Source organism: Myxine glutinosa, chromosome 2 (genome assembly GCF_964187855.1).
Source record: "Myxine glutinosa chromosome 2, kmMyxGlut1.1, whole genome shotgun sequence".
Classification (NCBI taxonomy): domain Eukaryota; kingdom Metazoa; phylum Chordata; class Myxini; order Myxiniformes; family Myxinidae; genus Myxine; species Myxine glutinosa.
In genome coordinates this window covers 996,701-1,002,700 of record NC_136262.1, presented here as the reverse complement: position 1 = coordinate 1,002,700, position 6,000 = coordinate 996,701, and the positions used below count along the sequence as shown (strand labels likewise).

At 47.4% G+C, this 6,000-nt stretch overlaps 1 protein-coding gene across 5 annotated transcripts in view; it reads left to right on the top strand.

Moving 5' to 3' along the window:
* LOC137422104 (uncharacterized) overlaps positions 1–6,000 on the top strand; it is a 235,562-nt gene that overhangs the window by 135,596 nt on the left and 93,966 nt on the right. The window lies entirely within an intron of this gene.

The following is a 6,000-nucleotide window of genomic DNA, read 5'->3' as shown; positions in this document are numbered from 1 at the left end:
CAGAGCAGCTGTACACCAAAAAACACAACAAGGTATGTAGAGTAATCCACTGACATATCTGCAGAAATTTCAATATCCCAGTTCCACAAAACTCGTGAAAACATGAACCCAATCCAATCATTGCAAACAAGGAAGTAATGCCCACGTATGACCTGATGATCCCTCCCAGCGTGAACAAATAAAACAAAACATTGCGACCGGACATAGGACTCAAACAAGTACAGATACATTCAAAGAAGACCGCCCCCCTTGCCAATTATAAATAACGTCCTCCAGCACGGCACAATGAGAGACGGTATTGGGAAGGAAAGGTGTGCAATAATTGATTGATTAGTTGCATAATTGAAATCAATGTGACAATCGTAAAATAATTTCTTAACCAATTGGCTGTAGCATATCAACGACCAGTGTTTCATCCAAAGCTGTAACTTTTTGAAAAATAATTAAATAAGTCATTAATCGAAAAAAATAATCCATTAATCGATTAATCAATAAATACTAAATCGATTAATTGATAAATCAAGAAATAAAAATATCCTTTATAGCCACATCACTTTTTTTTTTTTTTTTTTTTGGTATACAGAATCAAGGCTTGTGTAAGAGCTAACACATTAAACATGAAAACATGCACAGACACATAAAACATACAATCAAGGGAGTGGGAGACAAGCGGGGGGGAGAGAGAGGGAAGCACACAAGCACAACAACAGTAGAGAACAGGGATGTCGGTGGATCTGTAGAAGGGAGAGGGCTGGGGCAGGAGGCAAGAGAGGGGGGTGGGGGGGGTGAGTTTCAGGAAAGAAGTTGGGGATTGAAAGAGGCGGATTTGGGGTGTTTTAACGGGGGTAGAAAAGATCAAGGTTTTGGACGGGGGAAGATGAAGATAAGAGATGGTGGTGAACAGCTGTTTTAAAGACCTGGAGGGTGAAGTGGGATTGAAAAGAGTGAGGGAGTTTGTTCCAGAGGTGGGAGAAAAGAGCAATGAAAGAGTGAAGGTGAGCAGAGAGTCTTGATTTTGGTAGTTTCACCTGAAGAGGGTTGCTGGTAGATCTTGTGCATCCTGCAGGAACATTTGGGGGACAGAGCAAGGAGGAACAAGGCCGGAGAGGAGTTGGTAGAAGACAGAAAGACCACCTACCTCCCTGCATGATAAGCCCTCAGAATCAGCTTCATCGTGGGAGATTCCAATGATTCTGAATATGTTGGTTTCAACCGTGTGAAGCCAAGCGAGGTGTGAGGCAGGAGCACCAGCCCAGAGGGAGAGCAGTATTCCATTGAGCTGCGGATGAAAGCCTTGTATGTGGTAAGTAGCTCAGAAGTGCCCAGAAAGGACTTCGCATGACGGAGGATGCCCAGTCGGTGACTGCCTTTGGAGGCCAGCTTGGAAATGTGGTTTTCCCAGGAAAGATCATGGCATATAGTGAGATCCAAAAGCTTGAGTGACAGAACTTCTTGAAAAGGATTGTTGAGATAGTAGATGGGAGGGTTGTCCAGACGGTCTTTTCAGAGAGACAAAGTGAGAGTGTGAGATTTGTCAGGATTGAAAGACATGTTCCACTTGTTTGACCAGTTTGTGATGTTATCCAGGTCTGCAGAGAATGAAGAGGATGCTGCCTGCTGATCTGAGCATAAAGTTATGGAGCGGCAGAGATGGAGTCATCAGCAAAGAGATAGAGAGAATTTTCCAGAGTTGGAGAGATCATTAATGAAGACCAGAAAAAGCATAGGGCACAGAACACTGCCTTGAGGAACTCTAGCCTGAACAGGAAGGGGAGATGAGAGAATTCCATTCATGGCCACACATTGACTGCGACCTGAGAGGAAGTCCGCAAGCCATGCATGGAGGTTTCCATGGATACCACAAGAGGAGAGTTTGGTGGGCAGAGCTGGGTGCCAGACTGTGTCGAAGGCATGAGATATGTCAAGGGAGACGGCTCTGATTTCCTGTTTGGCATTGAGGATCACCATCCATTGTTGAGACAGCAGGAACAGCTTGCCTAGAATAGAGTGACCCGGTCTGAATCCAAATTGATGATCGGAGATCAAGCCATTAGAGAAAAGGAAGGATTTGATGTCAGAAGCGATGATGGATTCCATGCCCTTGCTGATTATTGGGAGCAGGCTGATTGGTCTGTAGTTACAAGGATCTGTTTTTGCACCTTTTTTGTTTAAAGCGGTAATGTTGGCTGATTTCCAAGCAGATGGCAGATGACCTCGAGCAAAAGAGAGGGTGAAGAGAACAGAGAGAGGGTGAGACAGAGCAGCAGAGCAGGATTTTACAACCCGTGGGCTGATGCCGTCTGGTCCAGTTGCAGAATCGGAGTGGAGGTTTGACAGAAACTTCTCCACCTTGTCAGGAGTGAAGGACACAGAGTCCAGGAGCAGCTGGGTTCGACTGGGAAAGGTGGGAACAGAGAGAGATGGGTTTGAGACACAATATTTTGAGTCAAACACAGAGTTTAGGCATTCGGCTTTGTCACCTGTGGTTACAGCTTTGTAGTCGTTATGAGGTAAGTTAGGGGATGGAAGGGGAACAAACACCATAAACAGATTTGACCAGATGCCACCAGGATTTGGAGAAGGGAGACAGGTTTGAGAGTTCAGTCTTGAGAGAAGAGAGATATTGTTTCCTGCTCCCTTGAGGGTCGACACACACTTTTTCCGAACTTTGTGAAAGGAAATGAGATTACCTCTGGATGGATTTGCCTTCCTTGAGGATAAGGGAAGTTGTTTCAGGGCAACTGCCTCACCACAAGATTCAGTGTACCATGGACGGGAGGAAGGGTATGACAACTGAAGACGAGATGGGATATATCTGTGTAAGAGATAGCAATTTACTTTGGAAGAATTTTCAGGATTGGTTGATGTCAGAGGCAGTAGAGATGGGAGACCAGTCCAGATGATTGATGGCTGCTTGAAGACCGTGCCAGTCAGACTGAGTCAAATGCCAGACTCGTCGACGCTGAGGAGGCTCTCTGAGAATGGCCAGAGAGATGTCCACTTTTGCAACCACATGCTCAGATGAACCGATTGGAGCAGAAGAAGAGCAGCAGACATTTGCAGGGAACTTCGTCATAACCAAGTCTAGAAGAGAAGATACTCCATTGACTGAGATCTGGGTCGTGAAATTGTCAGATTGTGTCAGACCGAATGAGTCACAAGTCCTTTGCTGAGGTGCCGTGACTGGTGTGAGAGGTACCCACACCAAGCCAGCTGGCGTGATGGCAGTTGAAGTCGCCACAGATGAGGAAGAGAGAGTTGGGATGAGTGGAAAGAAGTTGGTCCATGTTGTCAGACAGCGAGATGTCAATGGAGTCATCACTGTTTGGAGGACTGTACAACACACATATGAACAAAAGGTGGGAGCGGAGAGGAAGCCGTAGCCAGTGGTACTCCTGGGGGTGGGGTGGAGAGAGGGCAGTGCAAGGAGAGAGAGGAAGAGAGTTTTTGATAAAGATAGCGACCCCACCACCAAGACGTGGCTCAGTTCTCATACCGGAGGAGGGAGTAACCAGGGAGAGATATGAAAGGAATCAGAGACATGAAGGAGGAAATTTTCTGTTAAGCAGATCAAGTCTGGTTTGTCAGAAGCAACCTGTATGGAGAGATCAATCAGGTTTGAGCGAAGACCCCGGATGTTTGAGGTCTATACCGTAAAGGAAAAGGGAGGAAGAGCATTACGTACAGGACGGGAGTGGAGTGGAGTGGAGTGGAGTGGAGGGGAGTGGTCCGGTAAGATGAGGGGTTAGAGGAGGAGGTAGGGAGAGCTGTTGATAGTGTCACAGATTGCAAAATAGCTCGGAGAGAGGGAAGGATGAGGAGGCCAAAAGGTTTGATGGTGATGGGATGAGGCACAGTGAGGAGTTGTTTGAGGGAGTTGAGAGAGTGAAATTGAGGGTTGGAGGAGGTGGAAGGAAGAGGAAGCAGGTAGGAGGCAGCTTTGAAGAGTAGGGGGGTGAGGGGAGAATTGGAGAAAGATGGTAGGCAGTGGAGATTTGAAGGGTCAGGCGGGAGTTTTGAAGCGGAGGGGTGAGGGGTGTGTTTTGAAGGGGAGGGGGGGGAGATTAGAAGGGGAGGGGCAGGGGGGAATTTGGAGGGGAGGAGGAGTTTCGGAGGGGAGGGGGTGAGGTGGGATATTTGAAAGGGAGAGGTGAGGAGGGAGTTTTGGGGGTGAGGGGGGAGTTTTGAAAGTGTTGGACGATTAATGAAAAACGAACATTTATTACAAACTGGTTTTATTGTGATTTTCAAGTCAGAGATATATGGACACCATCTCTTATCTTCTCCCATCCAAAACCTTGATCTTTTCTACCCCCACGAATTCAACCCAGATCCACTTTTTTGAAATTCCAACTTCTTTTCTGGAAGTCCTTGCAGTGTCAATATGTTTTATACCTCTCCCACATCCCCCTAAGCCCTCTCCCTCCCACAGATTTCCCAATGTCCCTGCTCTTAAATGTTGTGTTTGTGTCCTTCCTCCTCTCTCCCCATCTTATCTACCACTCCCCTTATTTTGTGTTTTATGTGTCAGTTTGACTTTTTGTGCGATTGATGTTAGCTCTTTCACGAGCCTTGATCTTGGATACAAAAAATAAAATAAAAAGTGGAATGAAGGTGAGTTTAGAGAATGTAGAAAGGAAGAACTGTAAGAGATTCAATTTTTTTTGAAATGGAATGATTTGATGAGCAAATTGAAAAAAATCTTTGAAGTAGGAAGAACAAAAAACGACTAGTTACACACAAGTTTGTGTGAATTACAAACCAAGACTAACTAGACACACACAGTACCACATACACAGTAAAATAACCAGTGGAAATTTGACAGACACGAATGGGAATATACTGTTGCGGATCTCCTGGTCGGCCTTTCCCCTTACCAAGGGGGGATTAGTCCCCTTGTCTTTTACTAGCCGACGGGATCCGGGGCTATGACGTCACTTCCGGACAGCGTTGAGTTGGGTCATAGGACTAATCGCGAATACCTAATTACCAACGCTGCCCAGGAAGCAAGGAAATAAGCCCCGCTCGAATCACGGTTATAGGTGGAAACGCCGAGCGATAGCGAACCGCGACCCGAGCCGTAACAATGACTAAACCCGATCTAAGCAGTTCTGATCATGCCACGCTTACCCAATGGAGGAAAACACTGATACGGTCGAATCAGGAAAGAAACAAGGAATAACAGATTTATTTACACTTTGTACAATAAAGAAGAAGAATACACAGTGCAGCTTATACAGTCTTATACTTATCCCAGGACACGGGCCCGTTTCACACTCAGGCACACTCACATGGGGATGTAGATGGTCCAGGGATGATGGCGTCCAGGCAGTTCGCTCCGGTCCCCGACTCGTACCGCGAAGAAGATGTCAGGGCGGCAGAAGCTCCCTGCGGGTCGTTGGCACGGATCGGACAATTACGGGGTTAAATGCGGGGCGAAGGGTAGGGCTGGCTGGGCGGTTACTTGCAACCACGGCCGCGTACGTAATAGAAGAGCCGGCGCTATATGCGCTCCCAATACAGTTCAATGGCAAAGCGCCTCTCCCGCAGAAGTCCTTTTAGCACCGTACTCGTACAAAGCGCGTATCCTCTGCAAGTTCTCTCAACGAACCCTTTATCATGCGCAAGCCCAAACATGCGAGTCCTCGACAGTCCTTTCACAATGCCCCTCGCTCATCAGTCCTGTTCAAGGGCTTTGTGCGCGCGCTTAGATAGCCTTTTCAGCGAACCTTCCAGCACTTGCTAGATGCGCCCTTACCACGCCCTCTTAAGCCATGCCCACCGAGCTCTGGTTGGTTTTTGCCCTTACCGTCACCGCCTTCTGACGTACTGCTTGATGCGGCCACACCTCGTCCTCGCGCTCCTCCCTATTTCCAGGCCTACCTCGTGGCATTTGACTGGTTTCGAGCGAAACGAAGGGCAGCGAACGCTGCTGGCGGCCAAAGCGTAACAAACTGCCGCGGGTAGCCCAAAGCGTAACAAACTGAGGGATGCCAAATG